Genomic DNA, 26,989 nt, shown 5'->3' with positions numbered 1-26,989 from the left:
TAACCCGCCCATTTTTGCTAAAAGCAAAATCGACAAGTTAAAAAGGGGGGCATTGTAGGGACCCATCCCTGATGACACGTGGCACGCGTCCCCTGACGACACATGGCACGTGACCCTATCCGAAGTATCCACATTCGGATTTCCCCAAAAGTACACGTGGCGCGCTTTCCTACCCGGACCCCTGAAATAAAGAAGCACACGGGACTCGCGAAACATCCTATCCGGACCACAGCCATTACTCATCCGGCGACCTTTCATATTCTACCCGGAAATCGCAAAACATCCTATCCGGACCACCGCCATTACTCATCCGGTGACCTTTCATATTCTACCCGGATATGCTCATCCGGATCACTAGCCAAGCCAAGCATGCCTCACTACGTCATTCTGACATCCTATCACAAATCATATCCCAGTGCCTACAGAGTGAAAAGACAGAAGTGACAGCAAGTCACTTCTCACGATCTCTGACAACCGTTCGTAGGATGAGGATGTCCCTGCCACCACCTAGTGGCATCATGGTAAACCAAAAAGCCTTCCATCATTTATGGAGGAGAGAGAGTTTCCAAATACTATATATACAAACCTTCGCGCAAAGGAGAAGGGAAGCCTTTCAATACCTAGTAAAAGGCCAACTGTGCCCTCTTATCTTGTCTCTCTTTTCATGGCTGACAAAACCATCGGAGGGTGTGTCCGGACACCCTGTCCGGACGCCTTTTGCAGGAACAGCTGAATCAGGAATTCATATCAGTTGAGATCGTACGTCCATCCATTTGGCAACTACGTGGATCATTGGGAATACGAGGCCTCAACACACCCATTGCCACACACCCATCCTGATTGTTCCTTCCTCCCATTTCTTTTTCATTTTCTATTTTTTATTTAATGTGAAACCCATCTCCATACCCACGGCCGGCTAGTCATCATTGGCGAGTTGCCACCGGCAATGCCATTCTTGGCAGTCGAGGACCACCTTCCTTTCCACCCATTTTTCATCTCACTACTATTTCTCTCTCTTTTCCTCTTATTCTTTTTCCTTTTTATTTTATTTTATTTTTATTTTGCTTTCCTCTTTCAACTCCACTATCAATCTTTCTCACCTTTATCTCCAAAGAAAAATAGGAAAGTTATTTATGCATTTCTTTGTCTTGTTTTAATTTATTTTATATTTCCTTTTTGTCTGTTTCTTTGATTTTAATAGTAATTGTTGTTTATGAAATTTGGATTGTGGAATTAATATAAAATTTGGGCTTTATTAATTAGTATGGAATTTGAGTTAATTTGTTGTTGGTAAATTAATATGAAATTTGAGATAATTTATTGTTGGTGAATTAATTTAGAATTTTCTAATTTGGGTTAGATTAGTTGATAATTTATATGGTTGTGCTCATTTTAATTATTTGATTTGGCATGAGAATTGTGGTATATTTTGGATATGGGTTTGCATATTAAATTGGGTTGATTTTTTGTTGTGGATGTAGGCTTGGATATTAAATTAAGTTGGAATTATAGGATATTAAATTTAGGCCTAATGCAATTTGTTTTAATTTGTAATATTTTAGACTTATTTGATTTTGTTTATATATTGACTATTAATATGCAATTTTGGGCTATGACTTATGACATGTGAGATATTTATGTTGTGTTAAATTTGTTAATTTAGGTCCATTTTTAATTAATGAAATGTGTTGGACTAATTTGAGGTTTAAATTTGGACTTGAATATTTATTTTTAATTTTGTACATTTTTAGATATTTACATTTAGGCTATTTTTATTTTTGCATAGGTTCATTCTGCAATTCTGCTGACTGAGTACGGATTTATGACACATGGAGTATGAAATTTCAAGGGAGAAAGTGAGACTCAAAAAGCTGTAAATGGAGTTTTCTTAATAAAAATATAGAAAAGTGTTTTTAGGAAAATCTAGAAAATCATTTTTAATAAAATTAAAAAAAATTGTTTCTAATAATAATTGTTTGAAAATTGTTTTATAAATAAAGTTGTCCCAAAAATTAATTTTTAATAAAATTGTCCAATTTTTTTTTTTTAAATAAATTCTTTTTCCTTAATTAAAATGTAATTAAAAGTAATTTTTAGAAACAGATTATTTAAATATATATATTTTTAATGAGAATAGGATGAGAATTATTTTTGCAAATTAAAGTTATAGAAATTATTTTTTTTAATAAAATTGGATTTAATTTTAACCTTTTTGTAAATAAAGCTATAAGTCTTTTTTTTTTAATTAAAAAATTCTTTTGCAAATAAAGTTTTTTTGAAAAAAATTATTTTTATAAATCACTTTCTTAAATGAAAACAAATTGAAATATTTTTATAAATAAAATTATAAAAATTCATTCTTTTATGGTAAAAGCAAGTAAAAATAATTTTTGTACCCAAATTGAAATTTTGTGATAAATTCTTTTAATACAATAAGTGTAAATAACTTTGTTGAAAATTGAATACAAATGAAATTGAAAAAATAAATTAATTTTTTTAAATAAATAAATTAAAATCATTAATTCAAAATTGTTTTTAACAAAATTCTTTGAATTTTTTTGAAAACTAATTCTTTTAAAATATTTTTTTAAGTTAAATAAATCATTTTATATAATTCTCTTGTCATTTATTTTGTGCATTCTTGTAATCAGATTTTATCGTTATTTTTTTATATATTGATTTTCACTATGACTTGTACATACTCATTTGTGTGATTATTTTTTTAGTATCCATAATTAATTAATTAATTGTTACAATTCTCTTGATTCGTTTAATAGAGATCGTATGTATACGAGCTTAGAAAGTGGTATGACTCACCACCGTATCTTTCCAATAAGTAGCATGACTCCCGAAGTTAGACTTGATTTTTACGGACATGTCTTTTTTAAATAAAGAGTCACACAGGGTTTTCTTTCTTATTTTGTTTTTCTTTTAAAATAAAACAAAAATAGGTAGTAACTCCAAATCTTTTTCTAAAAATCAATTTTTTCACAAATAAATAAAAAATGAGTCTCGTTGTCGAGTGGTGATGCACTTGAAAAATATGGGTCCAGAATGTGTCTTATTAACTTAAAATTTTAAAATTAATCATAAAAATTAAAAATTTTGGATGGGACAATGGCATGAAGACAATGTAATTAAATTCTATCAAATTATTTTCTTAATTATTATTTCGAAAGTGAATATAATAGGACAAAAGAAAACATCCCGCCATTTAAATGTTTAAGAGCAGAGATGGTTGGGAATTAGTCAGCCATGAAATATTTCCAAGGTAATAAAGCAAGCTTTGATAATTAAGCAGTTCAAATCTCTTCATGGCTGGGGAGGAGGAGTTGTGTGATTTCTCTTGTAAAAGCATCCATATTGGTTTCCGAGGATCCACCATTTGCAGTTGCTTCTTCACAGATCTTCTGAACTTTTCTTGCTCTTCTCCTCATTTCTTTTCCCTCATGGCTTTCCAAATCCATGAATCTCTTCAAAAGTTCGGCAATCTCTTCTCTCGGCACCAAAGTTTCCACTCCCGCCTGTCTCTTCACCCTCCACCCGATCTTCCAATCCTCCACAGCTGCCCTACTGTTTGAAAATTGATCAAGTGCTATCGGGAAAGTCAGAAAAGGAAGCCCAGAAAAAAGGCCTTCCACGGTGGAGTTCCACCCACAATGCGTCCAGAATCCGCCTACAGAAGAATGTGACAGCACCTTCAATTGATCACACCAGGGCACTACCAACCCCATCTCACCACACACCTCTCTGAGCCAAGAAGCTTCTCCACGCGCCACCCACAGAAACCTAACACCGCTGTCGCGCAACCCAGCTGCAATTTCATCCGTCTGTGCACTCGAAACCGAAAGAACGCTTCCAAAGGAGATGTACAACACCGAGTGACAAGGTTGGGAGTCCAGCCATTGGAGGTAGTTGAGGTTGTCAGAACCAGTAGTTACAGAGGAACTATCTCCGAGTTTGAAATAAGGTATTACAGGGCCAATGGGGTATATGGGGGATGAGAATATTGATTTCAAAGCGTCGATGACTTGGGCTTCTAGCTCATAGACGGAAGTGAGCAGAAGACAGTGAGCTCTGGGCAGGCATGAAAATGCTTGTACGATTCGAGCCAAGACTGGGTTGTGGTTGTGGAGTAATGGTGGAAAATCTGCTATGAGGGTTGAAGAAAGTCCAGGGATGTAGTCCACGCGCTCATCTCCCCTTTCTATCTCAATGCAGCAATGAAGAATGTATCAGATCCATAAGAAACTTGGGCTATTTGGCAATTTTTCAAACCCTCTTTTTAAAAAAAAAAATCAGTTTTGGGGAATAGTTACAGCAATTTTGCGTTGTTTGTAGGAAATAATTAGGTTTGAAAGTTAAATTCTCAAAAATCATAATATTCCAAGCGTTGAATTTCAAGCAAGATGACATGCAAATTAAAACAAGTAAAATTTGTCCCTTATGCGATGTTTGAAAATTGAACTTTAAAATAGTAGAACAAATTCGAGATACCAAACAAGGTTTAGACAGAAATTTATTTTTTAAGAATTTATTCTTAAAATATGTTATATTTTAGAATAAATTTTAGGCATTAATTACATTATTTTTTATATAAATATTCTAAACAATAATTAAATGTTTTTATTTTCCTATCTTCCTATTTGGCATGGGATGTGACCATATACCCACCTAAAAGTACAATTTTTGTTGTAAAGTGGTCATTTTAAAAAGTAAAGAATAATTTATCAAATATAGTATTGTTTTTCTTTTTAAAAAATATTAAAAATTAAATTAAAATTGTAAAAAAGTGTGCAATGTTTAAAAAAATAAAATAAAAATTGGTGTTAAAGGACTGCTTTGGAGAATATGCGTGGTTACCCACCTGATATATCAATCGGGTGATGGCCGTTTTGCGCAAGAAGATCCACATGGTGGAACATGGAAAACAACGTCGCCGACATCGGAAAGAACGAGGCTACCGGGATATTCCTGCGATTCCCGACGCCGACCGCCCAGAATAAAAATGTGTCTGCTACTATTGTGGTAACCGGAGGCTCAAGCCGATTCAGGAGCTGTCAAACGGATCTTCCATCTTCGTCATGACAGCTTCGTAAAACCCGGACAGATCAGCTGCGCGAACTCGCTCAGAGGGGATGATGTTGGGAATCGTGCGAAGCGGATGTTATCCGGCTTGATATCGGAGCCGATGAACCCCAGCCACTCCTCCGTGACGACGAAGGTGATGAGTACGTCATCTCTTCTTGAAGCTAGCAACTTGCAGAAGTTCATCATGGGGTTGAGGTGGCCTCTTGCGGGGTGTGGCATGGCCACCACGTGGGGTGATCTGGACCATCCCATGTTGTCGGAAGGCATGTTTCCGGTTTAGTAATGTAGTCTGTAATCATTTTGCTAAAAAGGGCTTATATAATGGAGCATTAGCAGAAATTGCCCGTACGATAGAACAATTCAACCTTCACTGGTTAACCTTGTCATCCAGTAACGGGTCAAACCATTAAATCCTTGATTACGAATACGATTCCTGATCAAAACTACAGTCCATTAATAAGACTGAGTTTAGGAGTCTAACAAAATAAAAAATACCATGCTTTCTAAAGGTTGGTGGCCGGCAAGTTTGGTATACCTACCAACGTTAATTATGTTTGGGGGAAATATGAAGCCGAGAAAAAGCATATCATACCAAAGCACTACCCTCCTATTTATAGATATTAAGTTAATCGGAGTCAAATCCGTTTAGTTTCATTGAAGTTAGGTAGACTTATTCTTTATTTCGTATCTCTTGAAGAATTTGTTTAGTTATATTTAGAAATCAAATAGATTTTCTTTCTATACAAAAGAATATTCGAATGGGTGGTTCGGATACATCTTTTCAAAAATTAAGTCAAATAAGAATAGTTTTAACCATTTGTGGGAGAGAATTAGCATATGAATGTGCATATATCGTAATTTTTGAAGGGTTTATATAGGATTGATGACATTGTTACGTGCTGATTATCCGCTTTGATTCCCTTATAATAATGTTACTGTAGGGTGGTTGGACAATATCTCAGGTGAGGGGCGGCTGGTGCCATGACCTGTTAAGGGCGGCACTAAAAATCATGTACAAAGTGTGAACAAATTGCTTGGTATCACATCTCATTCAAACTTTGACTTTGGTGGCGTTTGTTTTTTTTTTTTGCTTTTTGCTGAAAACAATTTGCTTTTAGAANTTAGGTTGTTTGTTTTTTAAATTTTTGATGACTTATTACTGAATTTTTAAAATTTTTAACTAAATAGAAAAAGCTAAAATATTTGACTTTTTCTATTTAGAAAAAGCCAATTTTTTAAACCTTTACCATATACGATTGCAACCCGATGCCCAAACCTACCCACCCATCCCTTGTAGCTCTCTGCAACAGCGAGGAGGAAATTGCCGTCAGGAGAGATGACGATGCGAGCGATGTTGGAGGAGGACTATGTAGGGAGAGTTTGGGTTTGGGATTTTAGGAGATCGATGACGGAGATACGGTTGCCAACGGAAGAGATGAGGAGAGTTTTGTTCAAAGAGGCGACGTTTCCACCTCTGTATGGAGCTCCCAGGAGGTTTTGAAACCTGAAATTCATGATTTTTGGCAGAAGAGGTCACCGACAGTAGCAATGGCGCATTCTGTGAGTGAAACCCTTGTAAAACCTTAAGGTCCTTATTTGGCTGCAAATCCGTGCTAGTCCCAACCTTGGCTCGGATAGGAAGTAATCTTGGAAATAGCTCGCCCTAGTCACGTTTCTTCCAAATTTTGAAGGCCTTGGTTTAAGAATCTAAGATGCGATGAAATAATTTGAAGTTATTAAATTAATTTGAGATTGAAGATGGTAACCTTAGCAATCCAATCTAAAGAAATTGAAAAACAATAATTACGGCTCCAAAAAGGGGAAAAAAATAAAGAGACATTGGAGATTCCTAGTTTAGTAGTTAAGGATAGAAGGGTGTTTAATTTGAGATTGTTTTAAAATATAGGAATTTTTTAAAATAATTTTTAAGAACAGTTTTTAATTATTCTCAAATATACAAAATAGTTTTTTTTTTTTTTTGTTATTATTCTTCATGAAGGTAAAAGTTAAAAAAAAAATTATTTATTTTTTCAATATTATTTATTATTTCCATTGTTGATAATAACACTCTCAAATAAAGTTTTAAAACACCTTAATTGTTTTTAAATAATTACGTATTTACAAAAAAAATTCTTAATAAATTGTTTTCTATCCAAAATTTATTTTTCAGGTTTTATCAATCTATTATTTTTTAGATTATTAAGTTTAAATATTTTATTTTAATTACATAAAAAATAAATATATTAATTATATTTTGTAAGAATGATAATGATAAATTATTTACTATAACAATTTTATTATTTTGAACTTTTTAGAAATACGTTAAATTTATATTTTTTTAATACATTAAAATATTAAGATATTGATTTTTAGTATATAAAAAAACAAACAACTTAATACTTAATAGAAATAAAATATTAAAAAAACAAACAACTTAATACTTAATACTATTAATCACTATTTAGTATTAAGTTAAATATAAGTTCTATTTAGAATTAAGCCAAAAAAACAAACGCCACCTTTGTGCAAGAGCCTGCCGATAATAAACAAACAAAAAAAGGTAACTTCCGAGAAGTTTCCTAATCAAAGAGAATATAAATAGTTTTTTTCCAAACCTAGAGAGTGGAGTCCTCTCCTTCAAAAAAAATCCCTCATTATATCTTGCCTTGAAAGAAATAAACTCATTTTTATTCACGAAGATTTTGAGCATCTTCAATATAAAATTACATGGTGCACAAAATTTTGTTATTAATATTAAGAATATAGCACCTTAGAGTAAACCCTTCAATGTGGAATCAATCATATCATATTGTTTTGATTTCCGAGAAGTTTCCTAATCAAAGAGAATATAAATAGTTTTTTTCCAAACCTAGAGAGTGGAGTCCTCTCCTTCAAAAAAAATCCCTCATTATATCTTGCCTTGAAAGAAATAAACTCATTTTTATTCACGAAGATTTTGAGCATCTTCAATATAAAATTACATGGTGCACAAAATTTTGTTATTAATATTAAGAATATAGCACCTTAGAGTAAACCCTTCAATGTGGAATCAATCATATCATATTGTTTTGATTTGTTCTTTTTAATATTTTGGTTTCATTTATTTGTATAAAATTTCATATTTTTGTATTTTTATCCATAAATTTAGATTTAAGGATAAGCTTTTAATTGTTAAAAATTATTTTTGATTTTACTTGGGCCCATTTTGCAATTCTACTAGCTGAGTACAAATTTATGACACATGGAGTATGGAATTTCATGGGAGAAAATGAGTACATATTATAATTTTTTATTATAAATAATTAAATTGAAATCATTATTTCAAAATTATTTTAAACAAAATTCTTTGAAATTTCTTGAAAGCTAATTCTTTTGAAATATTTTTTTTTGGTTCAATAAATCATTTTGTATAATTTTTTTGTCATTTATTTTGTGCAGTCTTGTAATAAGATTTTATCATTATTTTTATGTATATTGATTTTCACCATGACTTGTACATACTCATTTATGTGATTATTTTTCTTGGTATACATAATTATTTAATTAATTGTCATAATTCTTTTGATTAATTTAGTAGAGACGGTATGCATACAGGCTTAGAGGGTGCTACGACTCATCACCGTACCTTCTTAATAAGTAACCTGACCCCGAAATCTGACTTGATTTTTGCATATATGTTTTTTCCAAATAAGGAGTCACACAAAGTTTTCTTTTTTATTTTGTTTTCCATTTAAAAATAAAACAAAAATAAGTGGCAACTCCAAGTCTTTTTCTAAAAATAAAAATTTCATAAATAAATAAAAAGCGAGTCTCGTCGTCGAGTGGGAACACATGTGAAAAATGCAGGTCCACAAAATGGTGACTCTATTAGGGATGTTTAGAGGGTCAAACTTGAACTCGAGTTGAGGGAAATGTGACATTTGATTGGTCGATCAGTGGATACCCTTCTCTATGTGTCTTTGTATGATTGGGTGTTGATTCGTCCCCAGCAACGACACCATTTGATTCTTGCGCCAGATGAGTGTTATCAACAAAATTTATAAAACCTAAATCACCTTACACTAGGGTAGCATGACTACTATAGTATACTGGCTCTAGGATCGTCCATAGGGATGGGTTTTCTTCGTACAAGTGACTTTAGTGAAGGTAATGAAATAGTGCTTTTCCTTATGAAAATTAGCTTTTAAAGAAAATAGAATTGTGGTTGAAAAAGTTGATTTTAAGTTAAGAAAAAATAGCAATTGAAGTTAACTACAAAGAGAATGTCTCTTGGAGTTTTAGGTCACTAGGATCGGGTTCCTTAGGCAAATGGGGAGATTCTGGATCTTTTCCTCGCATTGAGGACAATAATATAAAGGATGGTTATCTCCCGAACCGGTTTTGTATTTAGCAATTACAATTTGATCCAAAGGGTTCATGAAAAATGGTAGTTGCTTCCCATTAATGGCTTCAAACACTAAAGACCCTCACCTTGAACCACCTTCCAATGGCTCGTATTTGATAACTAATGAACATCCATAGATCTAGCAATAAGTATCCATAGAATTCGGAAAGCTTACCAAGTATTGGCCATTCAAGGTGATTCTCACCTTGAACCACCTGCCAATGGCTCGTACTTGATAACTAATGGACATCCATGGATCTAGTAATAAACATCCATAAAATCCGGAAAACTTACCAAGTATTGGCCATTCAAGGTGATTCTAAGGGATTTAAAGCTAAACCTTGAAATAAAAACCATTAATGGTTAACAACTACCTTCATTTAAAGCAAGGAAAACTCCCACCTTTGCATTCGGGTCCTTCACCTAGTTTCCATCACTCCAAGAAACATAAAACTTAGCCACTCATTCCCTGAAAAATCATTCTCAGAGGTTGTTTGGCTAGAAAGAAAAATGAAAACAAAATGAGAAGGAAAGACAGAACAAGGGCTCTGTATATTTCTTCCTACGGGAATTACAAGTGTCATATTTTCAAAAGATTATACAAAAAAAATGTTGTATAGAGAGATCTTTCCAACCTCCCTTTATAGTTCTTAACCAAGAAATCCTATCATTGGTTGATTACAATGAGAAAATAGTAATTTACACAAAAATCTAGAGATAAAAATCTAACGGAGTCGGTGCACAGGAAGATTTCACAGACCATGCAAAATTTCGCATGGTGTGGTTTCGCAGGGTGTGCGAAATTGTCCTTCACTCAGTCCTGCAGCTACTCCTTCTCTTGATTTCGCATGCTATGCGAAATCTTTGCATTACATGTGAAATTTCTACATGTTGGATTTCTTCCTCTGGTTTTCTTCCTTGCATATTTGATTGGCTTGACAACCTATTGCCAAGCTTGGAAAAGGGCTATGAAGTGCTCCAAAACTCGGATTCTTCATGTATTTGAGCTTCAACTTGCATTGCCATGGATTGCACAAAATTCTCCCTCATTCTTTGCTTGTTTCAATGATAAAAAAGCTACCAAAAACACCAAAACTAGCCAAAAACTGATTAGTAACCTTTGCTAGGTTCCTTAATGTGCCAATTGAGTTAAAAATTATTAACTACTACTCAAAAGTGTTTAAAACAGTTAATTTCAAGCTATAAAAGAACACTTTTTGAGTTGTAATCACTTCCCCTAACCGACACATTGCTAGTCCCTTAGTAATGAAGAAGAGATAAAGAAAAATAGACAGTAAAATAATTTACAGAATCATGCTAATCACTCCAAAAAATTTTCAAGTGGCATGATGTGGATCATACTCTTTCATGGAACATTAAAGAGGCAAAACCCAACCTTCAACAAGAGTCATCAAATATCTTGCTTAATCACAATTTATAAAGAGTAAGCATTATGCAAATTTAAGCATCAAAAGAATTTCCACTCCCAAAGGTCCAATCCTTACTCTTCCACAAAAATCTAAGTGTTAAGCTTATTAGTTTCTGATTATAGTATGTCGAACTATTCTCTCCCCCCAACCTAGTTATTTCTAAAACCTTAGCAAACTAACCAACCTCAAATAGGCTAAGAACACACCTATTTTATTTCACATTTTATTTTTCATTGTAGGAGTGCAATGCTGGTATTGTTTTCTAAAGTGTCCATGTAACGGGGATCCATCGATGACTCCCAACCAATCAAGGTTTAGGGCATCAAGATTTAGGGATCTTTCAACCACTAACTCCTCATATTTCACCCCGGATTTTTGAGATTGAAATTCAATACCCAAGCACCTACAATATGTTAAACTCCACCTATTCACCCTTGTAACGAGCATTGAGGTCGGTGACTCCCAACCAATAAAGGCATAGGGCATCGGGTTTTAAAGACTTTCACCATATATCTCTCAAACCTTGCTCGGGTTTCAAGGCAAGTGAAACACTTTGTTCTTTTTTTTTGAAGGCTCATTGGCCTTTTATAAGGTGTCCCAACACTATTAAAACGAGATCAAAGGTACCAAGTCGAAATTTTCCTAAGTTCAAGGGGTGAGATAGTTTTTCATCTTATAACCGGAACCTAATGTGCATAGTGTGTGGTAAGATTAAAGTGGAAGAAATAAGGTTGAATTCAATAGGAGTTTCAATAATTCATCAACCTCAATAAGCATAATACAAACTCTAAGATTCAAGTAAAAAGGCAAGAACTCAATTTCTCCCATTTCATTTTGAGAATTTTTCCTTAATAACCATCAAGAGTAGAGTAAAAACTTTTAAAATTAAGTAAAAAGTAACTAAATTAACAAATTAACCTAACATTATTAACAATACTTCCTTCTTCAACTCTCCCCCCAACCAAGATCAACATTGCCCTCAATGTGTCAAGAGCAATTGAAAATAAAGGGAGGAAGTGGTACCTCCTGAGTGAAATGGAGTCTAAATCGTATAGGAGAAACCACATGAGTCAAAAAACAAAAGAATAATGAGTAGAGGAAATAGAAAAATGCCAAGTAGAATAAAAAATGATGTCTATATATTAATATGAGAAAGTACAATATGAGATATCATCAGGTAATACATCTAATCCCAAAATATAAAGCATCAAAACAAGGAACAATCTCCATTAATATAATATGTAAATATAATAAGATAAAGATATGTCCTATGATCAAGTAGTGGGAACCTCAGGTGGAGATGATGCATTCTTAGGTGTAGCTATGACTGTGTCAATTGTTTGAGGCTCATCCTGAGGATCAACTGAAGCAATGGCATCTGTGGTGGCCTCATGAGGTGGCGGGATCTGGATCTTTGCTGTGGTAGTGTCCTTAGTTGGAATAGTATGCTCAACTGGAGCTAAAGGCTCTGATGATGTAAGAAGGTTAGGCTGAAGTGGAGACAGAAGACCCAAGTGCTGCTGGATTTGGCGAAGTATAGCAGTCTGCCGGTTCTGCTGGGAATGCATCTCAATCATCTACTGGAAGAGAGCGGTGTGTGTGGTGGACAATGTTTGCAAAGTAGCTACAAGGCTGCAAAACTTCGAAGCAGAGATGGTGATGGAAGGCTCGAATGTAGTAGGAGCAACAGATGGAACAATAGGAGTCAAAGGGGGAGCAGCAGAAACAACCTTAATCATGGGTACTGGTGGTACTAAAGTAGGTGATGCAGAGGCAGGTGGAATAGTCTTTGTCGGAAGCTCGCCCTGCTTTGTAGGTACTAGAGTAGATTGCGCCTGCTCCGTCTGTGGGGGCTGTGGAGGTGCTACCATGGGATGGGCTCTTAGAGGTGCAAAATAGCCCGCCAATTGATTCCATTTGTCAAGAGTGAAACGTTTTAAACAAATGCGGCGGCGCTCGTGCTGAGGCTCAGTAGGAAAACCCATATGCTCCAAGATCTGGCAAAGCAACCTCGGGAATAGCAATGTAATGGCGTCCTCTCTCTGAAGCTTCTTCCTATGGACCTTCTCCTCAAATTGGACGAGTGAGGCCATGATCAAGTGGTGTTGGCCAAAATAGAAGCCCTTTGATATGCGGAATAAAGCATCTAAGATAGCTCATCGCCTCTATACCAAATGCTGTAGGGGAAAGAGGTTGGAGCGTAGCACCACATCTATGAGAAGCATCCCAGGTGGAAGCTCTTTTTGAAGAAAGATCCAATCTGTAGAGGTCCCCCTGGATAAAATGCGGACCATGTCCCTCTGAAATACTGGGGACCACTGGTGAAAAGCAGATGGATCAACTAGCTCGAAAGGAATCTGTAGAGCCTCTGCAATATCTCTGGCCTCGAGGATACCATGACGTCCATCAATGGTGAAGTGAATCGAGGTAGGACTCGGGATGCCACGAGTAGTCATGGACTGGTAAAAGTTTAATGCTACTCTGGGATAAAAGAACTCACGAGGAGTCATAAGCTGCTCAATATAGTATCTCTGCAATAGGCCATAAAAGTCTCGGAGCTCAAGCTTCTATTGGAAGGCCTCCTGATCAAAATAGAACTCTGAGTGGAAAGGTCTCGATCTGCAATCTGAGTTGCCCTCAATGGGCGGTGCTGTGAGCATCAGGTGTCTGATAATAGACCCCGGTGACATATCGAAAGAAAGCTCAGAATTTGCAGGAGCTCAAACATGTGTAGCAACATGAGGCTCAGGTTGTGAAGCTCTGGATGACTTGCCTGGGCCTGAAGTCCTGGCCCTCTTGGCAGGAGGGCGCCGTACTGAACTCTGAGGGCGCGAAGTAGTCGCCCCTTGTGTAGTAGCTGGTCTCTTAGTCTCATACCTGCGCTGAGGAGCAGAAGAGGAACTAGTGGGCATTCCATCCTCAAAAGAGGGAATCTGTGGGGCCTCTGTGGTGGCGAATCACAAGGAACCCGAGCAGAGGAGGCTCTCTGCCTCGGAGTGCAACTCTACGAAGGGGCAGCAAGGGCCTCTCGGGTTCGTGCCATATGGAAATGGAAAAATGAGCCTTAGGTCCGTGCTCGAAGAGAGGTGTTGAATGAGAGAGGGATGAAGGAGTGAGATGCGAGGGGGGGAGGGGTGTGTGAACAGAGGGTGGAACCAGAACAGAGGCACGAGGTGACACTATGAAGAGGTTGCAAGGTGGTAGACAGATTCACGATGGGAGGGTGCTTGCGAAAAGAGGGAAACATGAGGGAGTTAGGGTTTGGGAGGTATTTAAAAATAAATTCGCAAGGGTGTTTCGCACAGCGTTGGGCATGCGAAATGGGTTCGCAGACCCCTTAGATTTTCGCACAGTCAATTTAAAATTAGCAAACCCCTTAGATTTCTGCACAGTGTGCGAATTGGTGTTGGGTGTGCGAAATGGAATTTAAAGGGCTCAAAACTGGCAGTAGATGATGACCTTACTATTTGAGAAGGGTTTCGCATACCCTGCGAAATTTTCACAAAGGTGTGCGAAATGCCTTGGTGAATTTTTTTCTTCAGGGCTTTTCCTCTGCTAAGAATCTTTAAGGACATACCCAACTGCTTTGAAGTCCCCCCTGAAATTGATCATCAAAAACCTAAGTTAAATCATACCAAAATGAAATTAAAGCGAGAAATCAAAATCAGAACAAGTTACAATACAAGAAAACTCTCAAATAAAAAATAAAACAAAAATATATGGACTTGATAGTCTTTAGAAAGACTAAGTTCAACCAAAAACTGGTCTTGTCAAGCTTGATGTGGATCAAGGAGGATGAATTCCTCCTTGTCACGAGAAAAAGGCTCCACAAAGAGGCTACTGGTGCTGTTGGAGTTGAGTAGTTCCATTACTCCATTTGAATGCACTTGGTGAATGGTAAAAGGACCTATCCACCTTGATTTCAGCTTGCCTAGAAAAATGTGGAGCTTAGAGTCATATAGCAAGACTCTTTGTCTCTTTTGAAAATCTTTACGGGAAACCAACTGATCATGCCACCTCTTCAATCTCTCTTTTGCAATTTTTGAATTGATGTAGGCATCATTTCTCAATTCCTTCAACTCATTGAGGTATAAGAACCTCTTCATCCCAACTCTGCTCAAATCCATGTTGAGCTTTTTGATTGCCCACCAAGCCTTGTATTCCAATTCCATAGGGAGATGACATGCTTTGCCATAGACTAGGCGATAAGGAGACATCCCAAGAATGGTCTTGTAAGTTGTTCTATATGCCCATAGTGAATCAAGGAGCTTGGCAGACCAATCTTTTTTGTTCGTGTTCACCATTTTCATCTTTATGTTTTTAATTTCCCGGTTTGCTAAATCAACTTGCCCACTAGTTTGAGGGTGGTAAGGTTTAGCTACCTTATGCTTTACCCCATACTTGGCTAGGAGAGTTTCAAAAGGCTCGTTGTAAAAATGAGTACCCCCATCACTAATTATGGCTTTGGGCACCCCAAATCTTGAGAAGATGTTCTCCTTGAGAAACTTGAGAACCACTCTATGGTCATTGTGCTTGCATGGGACTGCCTCAACCCACTTAGAAACATAATCTACTCACACCAAGATGTAAGAGTAGGTAAAAGACATAGGGAATGGTTCCATGAAGTCAATGCCCCAAGCATAAAAAAGATCAACTATCAAAATGGGGTTCAAAGGCATCATGTTCCCGCATGTCAACTTCCCAACCCTCTGGCATCAATCACAACTCTTGCACATGGTGTGGGCATCTTTGAAAATTGATGGCCAATAGAAATCTGATTGCAACACTCTCATGGTTGTCTTTTGAGAAGCAAAGTGGCCTCCACATGCATTTTCATGGCAATGGCCGAGGATCCCTTGTTGTTCTTCTTTAGGAACACACTTTCTTATTATCTGATTCGCACAATACTTGAATAGAAATGACTCTTCCCAATAGTAGGCATGAATTTTTGCAAGAAGTACTTCTTATCTTGTGCTTTCCACTCACTTGGAACTTCTCCTGTGACTAGGTAGTTAGCAATGTGAGCATACCAAGGAGCAACTTCCATCAACATGAGAGACTCCTCTGGAAAATCATCATTAATGGGCAAACCATGGGAATTATGTGCGATAGCTAGCCTTGAAAGGTGGTCTGCTACCACATTCTCCACTTATTTCTTGTATTTGATCTGGAGATTGAACTCTTGAAGCAAGAGGATTCATCTAATTAGCCTTGCTTTAGCATTTTTCTTAGTCAACAGATACTTCAAAGTAGAGTGATCAGTGAAAACCACAATGAAGGACCCCACCAAGTAAGCACGAAACTTATTAAAGGCAAAAACTACAGCTAACAATTCTTTCTCGATGGTTGTGTAGTTTCTTTGCGCCTCATTCAATGTCTTGCTCGTGTAGTAGATCACATAGGGTTTTCCATCTTCTCTTTGCCCAAGAACAACTCCTATGGCAAAGTCACTGGCATCACACATTACCTCAAAGGGCAGTTGCCAGTTGGGAGCCCTCACTATTGGTGCGGTTGTCAGAAATAACTTCAATTCTTCAAAATTCCTTTGGCATCTATCATCTCATATGAATTTAGCATCATTCACCAATAGTTCACAAAAAGGCCTTGCAAGCTTAGAGAAATCCTTTATAAACCTCCTATAGAACCCGGCATGGCCAAGGAATTGCCTTACTCCTTTGACATTTGTTGGGGATGGCAACTTGACAATGAGTTCAACCTTTGCTTTGTCAACTTCAATGCCTTGCTTGAAGATGATGTGCCCAAGGACAATCCCTTGTTGTACCATGAAATGTCATTTCTCCCAATTAAACACTAAGTCTTTCTCAATGCATCGGTTCAGAATAGCTTCTAAGTTGACCAAGCATTCATCCAATGCATTTCCATATATGGTGATATCATCCATAAAGACTTCCATAATACGCTCCACCATATCACTGAAAATGCTTAACAAGCATTTTTGGAAAGTTGTGGGTGCATTGCATAAGCCGAAAGACATTTTCCTGTATGCATTGGTGCCAAATGGGCACGTGAAAGTAGTCTTCTCCTAGTCTTTAACATCAATTTCTATCTGAAAGTACTTGGAGTAGCCATCCAAGAAACAATAAAAAGGATGCCCAGAGACCCTCTTAAGCACCTGATCAATAAAGGGCAACGGGAAATGGTCATTCCTTGTCATTGCATTTAATATCCTATAATCGATACATACTCTCCAACCTGTAGTGAGGCGTGTAGAGAGATCTTCTCCCTTATCATTTTGCACCACTGTGATCCTAGACTTATTTGGCACAACTTGAGTAGGATTCATCCATAGGTTATCTGATAGAGGGTAGATAATACCGGCCTGAAGCAACTTAAGAACTTCAGCTCGCGCCACCTCTTGCATGTGAGGGTTCAACCTTCTCTAAGGTTGACAAACTGGCTTAGCTTCATCCTCCATGTAAATATGATGGGTGCAAACTAAAGGGCTGATCCATTTCAAATTAGAAATTTGCCACCCTATTGCCTTCTTACATCTTCTAAGGACTTCAAGTAGACAATCCTCCTGATGAATGGTAAGAGCTAAAGATATAACAACAGAGCACTGTTTGTCTTCTTCCAAGTATGCATACTTTAACTCTGTGGGTCACTGCTTAAGAATAAACTTTGGGGGCTCCTCCTTAGCAGCTCTTTATATCTCCTCCTCATTGAATAAGGGTAGAATTTCTTCTCTCCTCCTCCAAGGAGACAGGGTAGCAAGCAAATCTGAGGGTTCAGGTAACCCTTCATCAAGATCCCCAAGACTCTCAATCAAATCCTCCTGCATTCTCTTATCACAATGCTCCTCCACTAAAGTGTCAATTATGCATACTTCCTCTGGACCTTCTTCTTCTTTTGGATGGATATGCTTCTTGCACAAATGGAAGATGTTGAGCTCTAATGTCATGTTGCTAAATGTGAGTTGCATGACTCCATTCCTATAATTGATGATTACATTTGATGTAGCTAGGAATGGTCTTCCAAGTATGATAGGGAACATACTTAGTTCATTTGACAACTGGATCCGTATTAAGAACAACAAAATCCACTAGATAGTAGAATTTGTCAACTTGAACCAAGACATCTTCGATAATCCCTCTTGGAATCTTCACTGATCTATCTGCCAGAGATGGAGTGATGGATGTTGGTTTTAACTCTCCAAGTCCGAACTACTTGTAGACAGAGTAGGGTAGCAAATTCACACTTGCTCCCAAGTCCAACAAAGCTTTCTTCACACAAGTCCCTCCAATACTCATTGAGATGGTAGGGCAACCCGGATCTTTGTATTTCACTAGAGACTTGCACTGTATGATGGCACTCACTTGCTCAGTTAAGAAGGCTTTCTTGTTCACATTCAACCCTCTCTTTACAATGTACAAGTCCTTCAAGAATTTTGCATATGTCGGCACTTGTTTGATCATGTCTAGCAAAGGGATATTGACCTTCACTTGCCTCAACACTTCAAAAATTTCTGATGCATTATTGGTTCTTTTTTTTCCATGCAAAGCTTGGGGGGAAAGATGGAGGCATGTGTTTCTTCATCATATCTTCCTTGATGACTTTCCTCTCAGGTTCTTCATCCACACTAGAATCATGGTTATCTTTCTTTGTACTTTTTTCCCTTTTCTCTTTTCTTTAATTTCCTCACTCTTTTCTTTTTCTACTACACTCTCTTCATCATGCTTTGGCTTGGATGTGGGCTGATCAACCTCTTTACCACTCCTCAAGGTGATACCTGCTTTGACTTCCCTCACTTTTGAAGATTCTCCCTCTTGAGCCTCCACTTCATGGATATTCTTAGGATTTTGATGAGGTTGAGAAGGAAACTCACCTTTCTCTTGTACTGTGTTGAAGTTGGTAAGCCTTGAGATTGCATACTGGACATTGTCTATCTTCTGAGACATATCATTTTGCATCCCATCCATCATTTTGTTCAATGTACTCTCCACACTGTCAATTATCTGATTCAGTTGAGCATTGATGGACTTCTGATCTCCCACAAAGTCTCCCACAACCTTGCTAAGGTTCACAATAGCTTGTTCAAGATTCGAGGCTTGCTGAGGTGCTTGAGCAGGTTGTGTGTACTGAGGTGGCTTTGGTTTTCAGGAGAGATTTAGATGGTTCCTCTAATTTGAATTGTAGGTGTTGCCATATGAGGCATTGTTATTGGGTTTGAATTGACCAATAACATTTGCTTGATCACCAAACATCTCTCTCACTGCTGGAATGGTAGGACACTCCTCCACCAAGTGCTCATAAGACTGACAAATGGAACAAGGCATAGCTTGCACTGATGTCTCAGAAATGGCTTGCACTTCTTGTACCTTCTTCATTTCTAGGTCTTCCAATCTCCTTGCCATAGATGCAACATTTGCTTCATGTCAATGTCTTCATTCAAAACATACATCCCATCTTTAGCATTAGGTTGAGACTTCATTCTTCCTACCTCTCTAGCGTTTGGTTCATCCCATCCTCTTGAAACTTCAGTCACATAACTCAAAAAGTCCATGGCTTCCTCTGGATTCTTACTCATGAAGTCTCCTCCACACATAGTTTCTAGAAGTTGCTTCATTGAAGAAGACATACCATCGTAAAAATCTCTCACTAAGAGCCATGTGTCAAAGCCATGGTGAGGACAAGCATTAATAGCTTCCATTTATCTCTCCCAGCACTCATATAATTTCTCATTCTCTTTAGCTGAGAAGTTCGAAATTTGCCTTTTCAAACCATTGGTCCTATGAGTAGGGAAGAACTTCTTGAGAAACTCGACTTGCAAATCAGTCCAAGTTCGGATACTCCTTAGCCTTAGAGAATTGAGCCAAATCTTGGCCTTATCCTTCAAGGTGAAAAGAAATAGCTTGAGTCTCATCAAGTTAATTGAAGCTCCTCCTTCTTGGAATGTATTACAAACCTCCTCGAATTCCTTAATATGCGAGTAGGGATTCTCACTTTCCATCCCATGGAAAGTAGGTAGGAGTGGCACAATGTGAGGTCGGATTACTAGCTGCTTAGTGGGAGGCACTATGCATGAAGGTGCACTCATACGAAGTGGATGCATGCGGTCCCTCATGGATCGGTATGCATTGAAATTATCCTCTTGACCATGTTGGCTATTATGGTCTTCAGGTGGAACATCCATGATGTTCAAGCACACTTCCAACTCAGTTTCTTGAGGAGTTTCAATCTTCACAAGTCTTCCCTCAATATTTCTTATCCAATAGGGCATGCACAACTAGAGATCACTGAAACAAAAACAAAGAAAATAAAAGAAATACAATTCTAGGAAGAGATTAAGGTTAGCTAAAAACTAAATAAAAGATAAGTTAAAATAGAGACAAAGAAAAAGAATTAGTAAAAGAAAAATCACCAAACTTGTGATGAAGATCACAAGTGTTCACCAAAATTTATGTCAATGTACTTTGGCACCATCCCCGACAGTGGCGCCATTTGATTCTTGCGCCAGACGGGTGTTATCAACAAAATTTATAAAACCTAAATCACCTTACACTAGGGTAGCATGGCTACTATAGTATAGTGGCTCTAGGATTGTCCACAGGGATGGGTTTTCTTAGTGCAAGTGACTTTAGTGAAGGTAATGAAATAATGCTTTTCCTTATGAAAAATAGCTTTTAAAGAAAATGGAATTGTGGTTGAAAAAGTTGATTTTAAATTAAGCAAAGATAGCAATTGAAGTTAACTACAAAGAGAATGTCTCTTGGAGCTTTAGGTCACTAGGATCGGGTTCCTTAGGCAAAGGGGGAGATTCCGGATCTTCTCCTTGCATTGGGGACAATAACATAAAGAATGGTTATCTCCCGAACCGGTTTTGTATTTAGCAATTACGATTTGATCCAAAGGGTTCATGAAAAATGGTAGTTGATTCCCATTATTGGCTTCAAACACTAAAGACCCTCACCTTGAACCACCTTCCAATGGCTCGTACTTGATAACTAATGAACATCCATAGATCTAGCAATAAGCATCCATAGAATCCGGAAGGCTTACCAAGTATTGGCCATTCAAGGTGATTCTCACCTTGAACCACCTTCCAATGGCTCGTACTTGATAACTAATGGACATCCATGGATCTAGCAATAAGCATCCATAGAATCCGGAAAGCTTACCAAGTATTGGCCATTCAAGGTGATTCTAAGGGATTTAAAGCTAAACCTTGAAATAAAAACCATTAATGGTTAACAACTACCTTCATTTAAAGCAAGAAAAACTCCCACATTTGCATCCGGGTCCTTCACCTAGTTTCCATCACTCCAAGAAATGTAAAACTTAGCCATCATTCTCTAAGAAATCATTCTCAAAGGTTGTTTGGCTAGAAATAAAAATGAAAACAAAATGAGAAGAAAATGCAGAACAAGGGCTTTATATATTTCTTCCTATGGGAATTACAAGTGTCGTATCTTCAAAAGATTATACAAAAAGATATATCATATAGAGAGGTCTTTCCAACCCCCTTTATAGTTCCTAACCAAGAAATCCTATCATTGGATGATTACAAGAAGAAAATAGTAATTTACACAAAAATTTGGAGATAAAAATCTAACGGAGTCAGTGCACAAGAAGATTTCGCAGACCATGCGAAATTTCGTATGGTGTGGTTTCGCAGGGTGTGTGAAATTGTCCTTCACTCAGTCCTACAGCTGCTCCTCCTCTTGATTTCGCATGCTATGCGAAATCTTCGCATAGACATGCGAAATTGCTACATGTTGGATTTCTTCCTTTGGTTTTCTTTTTTGCATCTCTGATTGGCTTGACAACCTATTGCCAAGCTTGGAAAAGGGCTATGAAGTGCTCCAAAACTCGGATTCTTCATGTATTTGAGCTTCAACTTGCATTGTCATGGATTGCACAAAATTCTCCCTCATTCTTTGCTTGTTTCAATGATAAAAAAGCTACCAAAAACACCAAAACTAGACAAAAACTAATTAGTAACCCTTGCTAGGTTCCTTAATGTGCCAATTGAGTTAAAAATATTAACTACTACTCAGAAGTGTTTAAAACAATTAATTTCAAGCTATAAAAGAACATTTTTTGAGTAGTAATCAGGTTTTGATTACACGTTCAGAGCTTTGATATGTTTATCTATGATACATGTTTGGTTATTATTATTCATTTGTGATAATGACATGTTGACTACATCAATTGCTTGCTTTAACATATGACTCTTCTTGTTGTATGATTATCTTGCTCTCCTTGACATGTATATTCTCATTTTTGTATATCTCGTTCATATTGGCGTGATTGATTTTTTATTTATATTATATATTATCTTGTTTATCTCAACATATTGTTTATTCTTGTTATATACTTATCTTGTTTCTTGCTTAGCTTGTGTGTAGCTATGGATGATATACCTGTTCTTTACTTGGCTACCTGTTGCATGACTACTCTTTTTTTGCATGATGCATGTATTGTTTGTTTGTGTGATGCACACATCTATCCCATTACCTCCAATTCTTTAGTCTCGGTTGATCTTGTTTCCCTTGATCTCATATTTGATATGAGACTTGTTGCTTTGTTTGCTCTTTGACTAAGCTAGTGATTCGGAGTAGGGTTTAGTGATGGGTTATATCTATGTTTGGGAGCATTCTGGAGGAAGTCGACACATTGATATTGATTGGAGTTTGATATTTGAAGACTTGTATAGCCCAAAACTAGATTTCAAGATATTTGTGTGACCAATGTGTTTTCTTTTTGCTTAGTTTGATAGGATTTTCGAATGCACCCACACCATTCACTGTGCACCTTAGATTACCACTGAGTGCTGAGAGATGTGAGAGCCTTCACTATTAGAAAACACTTTAGGATGTGAGATAGTGCATGTGTGGAATGATGGCCACCTTGCATGGAAATGTTCCCGTTTTTTCGTAGGTGTGCAGGAGGTTGCGTACCATGGCATGATACAATTGCTTCTGCTAGGGATCCTTTAAAGTCCATTTTTTTTTCTTTTTAGAGTCGTCTTGACCTTGTAGGTTAATCCTTAGATCTTTTTATTAGGATTTTTTTCCTACACGTGGGTGCATCTGAGAACTTTTGGGGCTACTTTAGTAACAACTTGGATCCAATACTCCATTTTTTGGTCTCTAGTTGAGAATGCTCAGAGATTAGTGTGAGTTTGAGTATTAGTTAGACTACCCTTTGTCATTGTAGTGTTGACTCCTAGTTTTTTTTTTTTTTTTTTTTTTGTGTCTACAATACTTTCTCCCTTAGGGTTTTAGATAGTCTTCTTTTCTTGAGTTGACACATTCTTTCGGTTTGTTGTCACTTTCTGCTTGACGTTTTGGGATATGCTCATTGATTATGTTCACCCCTTTACATTTTTCACTTATCATGGGCTTGATACTTCATTCTTTGGTTGACTCACTTGATTATATTTTCAACTTGATATTTTTATTCCAGAAAGGTGAAAGACATGTTTTCACATTCACAATGTTTTTTAGAGGTTCACATTTATCACCTTATCATTTTTCTTTATGGAGCTTGGGTTGAAAGTGAATCATGGATATTTTGTTATAGATGGAGTATCAATCTCATTATAGTGTTCTTTTCACACTTTATTCATTTTCCAGATTATTGATAAAATTCTTTAGTCATATTTGTAGTCATCTCACAGTAGACACCTTTATGACCTTTGAGTTTCTATCATTTATCTAGTTTTAGATTGTCATCACAGAACTATACATCATATGATGTGTTGTACTTTTGACTTGAGACATCTATTCACTTACACATTGTGGTCTTGAGGTTTGACCTATCATGGAGGATATTGAGCCCATTAGCCTAGGACCAGAGATTTGACTTAGGGAGTTTGAGACTATAACCCATCTTCTTATGATCAGAGCAGTGCCTTACTCACTCTCACATTGGTTTTGTCATCCATCCATTATGAGCTCTACATAGTATCACCCTTGACACCATTACACAACCTTTCTATTCCCTATCGTTCTAGCTTTGCACATCCCATCTCTGATTTGACCAAGTAGAGTGTGAGGAGTTTGAGCTCGAGATTGATATTGTATGGCGATGAATGACTTATGACCTTTGGTTGGTTTATGATGTGAGGATTGGTCGATTGTCTGATGGGATTGTCACTTACTCCGCTATTAGTATAAAGATTGATCTTGCATGATGAGAGTTGGTTTGCGATGAGCACTTGTGTTAGATGAAATCATCGTCTATTTTACTTTGAGGAGATCATCTTTGAGATTATTATTAAGCATTTGGAGTAGGGTTTGACGCATGATTTAAGAGGGTTGATGTAGTTATATCAAATGGACATCAATCCTTAGTATTGATCATTTGAGGGCTTGAAAGAAAGATGTTTGAGACTGTGGTCGTAGGATGGGTGACCTTTATTTTATTTAGCTCACACCCTATTACTTTTATTGACATCTGAATCGTTGCAAGCCTTTTGAGTCTCACATGAGCATCATAGCCTTTTCTTTCTTATAGCCTTGCTCACCTTTTGCACCAGGATAGGTGCCCTATTGTGTATATATGCTTTATTCGAGAGTTTCATGAGTCGTGGACTTATTGACTCATCTTCTTCATTATTTTTTTATTGTCCTACCATCATTCTTCATCATACCTCATTGTTTATATCATTCATTCCATTTTTTTGTCTTTGTTATCAAGTTTCTTTTCATGCTTTGAGTAATGATTTTTCACATTTTAGTGCATGGAGGATGGTCATATCCATTTCTACTCCCATCTCATGGGCATTGGATTGGAAATCCTTAGTTGAAAAGGTCATTTTGTCAAAAAGAGTTTGTATGCGTCATTGTTTGAGAGTATATCCATTTCATTATGTATTCTCAAATGAGCTCTTTTATTGATATTCCGAGTATGCATGGGTAAAAGAAAAAAAAAAGAAAAAAAAAAGAAATAAATAATAAGGGCAAGTATTTATGTATGTATACAATGTCATTCTTCATTAAGTGTATATATTGGTCATTAAGGTTTGCTTCATTGAGTCAGTTTCTTATGAGAGTTCATGTGTGAGCTTTCAGAGACCCACATCTTCTTGTGCCTATCTCATTATGTATCTTATGTGTGAAAGACAAATGACATCATCCTAGGGATTTCGAATTATTGTCTCCTTCATCAGTCTATACGTTGATTATTTGACTATTCTTCATGTCTTGATTTGAGTAGATCAATGCTCATTCATTTTCCTTTGATCTATTTGTTCTTCTCATGATATCTCATTCACCTTGTCTACATTGTTCTTCGTTCATATTGATTTAAATTCCATGTTTGATATTTTCCACATATCATTCTTATACATCTCATCAACAGTTTCATATTCTTTATTTCTTTTTTTTCATCATTGATATATTCATCTTAGATTCTTTCTTCCTCACCAATATATTCATATTGGACGTCCTCAAATCTATGGTTTATGAGATTTTCTGTACATATTGCATTTTATACACGATGACATGGGATTTGATAATTGGGTGTTTGAGCCTAGTTTTCTTTTGTTTCTTTCATCCTATCACCCTAGCCTACGTTACGTCCCAGGTCTTAAGACTATCCTGAGGCCATGACATCACGTATTGTGTTTGATAGCTCTCACATGGGTGATATTTGAGATTGGTCAAAGAGCATTTTGATTGTGATAGACCAGAAGTTGTGGTATGACCCTACACTAGGGCATAACCATCTTAGAAAGTTTTTATAGGATATGCAACTATTCTGCTTGATACATCGCATTAGGGCAAACCTTTCTTGGTTGGGGATTGATTTTTTAGATGACCATTATGTCAGGGCATACTCCTCTTAATCGATGATGGATTTCGAGTCATGTCATTCATCAGAGGAGATCAAACATTTTTTTTTTCACATTGGAGCATGAGATATAGGAGAAAGATTTCATTTGATATGCTTATATTGGGGCATACCTTACTCATTGATGATTGATTTTGGAGGTATTTGTTCTATTTGAGGCATGCCCATTTTGAGAAGATGTATTCATACTAGGGCATAACCACTTTGCTAATTTTTGACATTGAAACTCGACCTTCTGTTTATGATTGTTATTTTTGATGGATTATAAAGATTATGATATTTTTGAGATTAGTCTTTTTAGCTCACCTAGTTTGATTTGGCTACCTACTTACCTTTGTTGGACATCCAAACATCCTATTTTTGATACCATTATACATGCATCTATCTTGTCGGACCCTTGCATGTCTTCTTTTGAGCCCACATATTTGATCATCCTACATGACTTTATGTCCTTATTTTGATCAAAGAAGGATATAAATCAGTCTTGAGTTTTTTTAGTCGGGTTTTCACATGCCTTTGAACATTAGGTTCAACATCTTCCATGATGGTAGAGCCTATTAGATTGTTGATGTATTTGTGATAATGTTTTCATGTTGATAGTTGACATGTCGTGTCTTGACTTGCTTACATTTTAGACTTAGAGTCTTGGTCAACATTTGTTTGGACTATTATTTTGGTTTCTGTGATGCATGGTCATGTTTGAGCATTTGTTGATTGAGGCTATATGTTTTCATTGCATTGTCATTGAGCATATCATACAGTGTCTTGTATGGTGACATTCTGTGTCTTTTGTTGCTCATTATCTTACACTAGGGCATACTCCAATCTTTGAGTTCACCAACTCTTTTGTAGATTTTCTCATTACTTGATATGTTTCTTGATTCTTGTGAATCGTCATACTGGGGCATACTCCTTTAGCGCTCTTCTACTGAGGCATACCCCCTTTTAGGGTTATCATATCTCTTATTGACTTCATGGTCATTTGCCCTTTTTGTTGACCATTTCCAAGTCATTACACTAGGGCATGCCCCATTTCTCATTGAGTTCATTATCCTAGTCACTTCTTTAGGTTTTCTTTTTTCAGTGTTTTTTTTTTTTGTTACAAACCATATTCCTTGTTTCCTATTTTTGCTTTAGGTGTTTTTGATTTTAGATTCATACTTCATTTTTTTCCCAAAGTTTATTTAGGACATCTCGTTTCCTTCAATTTTTTTTAGGGCATTCCTCTTTCATCAGTTTGTTTAAGACATCCTCATACTGTTAG

The 26,989-nt window shown here is 36.6% G+C and overlaps 1 pseudogene; it reads right to left on the bottom strand.

Annotated features, from left to right (window-relative positions):
• Positions 1 to 3,132: 3,132 nt before the first annotated feature.
• On the bottom strand, positions 3,133 to 5,356 carry LOC117915946 (annotated as a pseudogene).
• Between the last annotated feature and the right edge of the window lie 21,633 nt (positions 5,357 to 26,989).

The sequence above is a fragment of the Vitis riparia genome, chromosome 6 (genome assembly GCF_004353265.1).
Source record: "Vitis riparia cultivar Riparia Gloire de Montpellier isolate 1030 chromosome 6, EGFV_Vit.rip_1.0, whole genome shotgun sequence".
Taxonomy (NCBI): Eukaryota; Viridiplantae; Streptophyta; class Magnoliopsida; order Vitales; family Vitaceae; genus Vitis; species Vitis riparia.
This window is presented reverse-complemented; position numbering and strand designations above follow the sequence as displayed.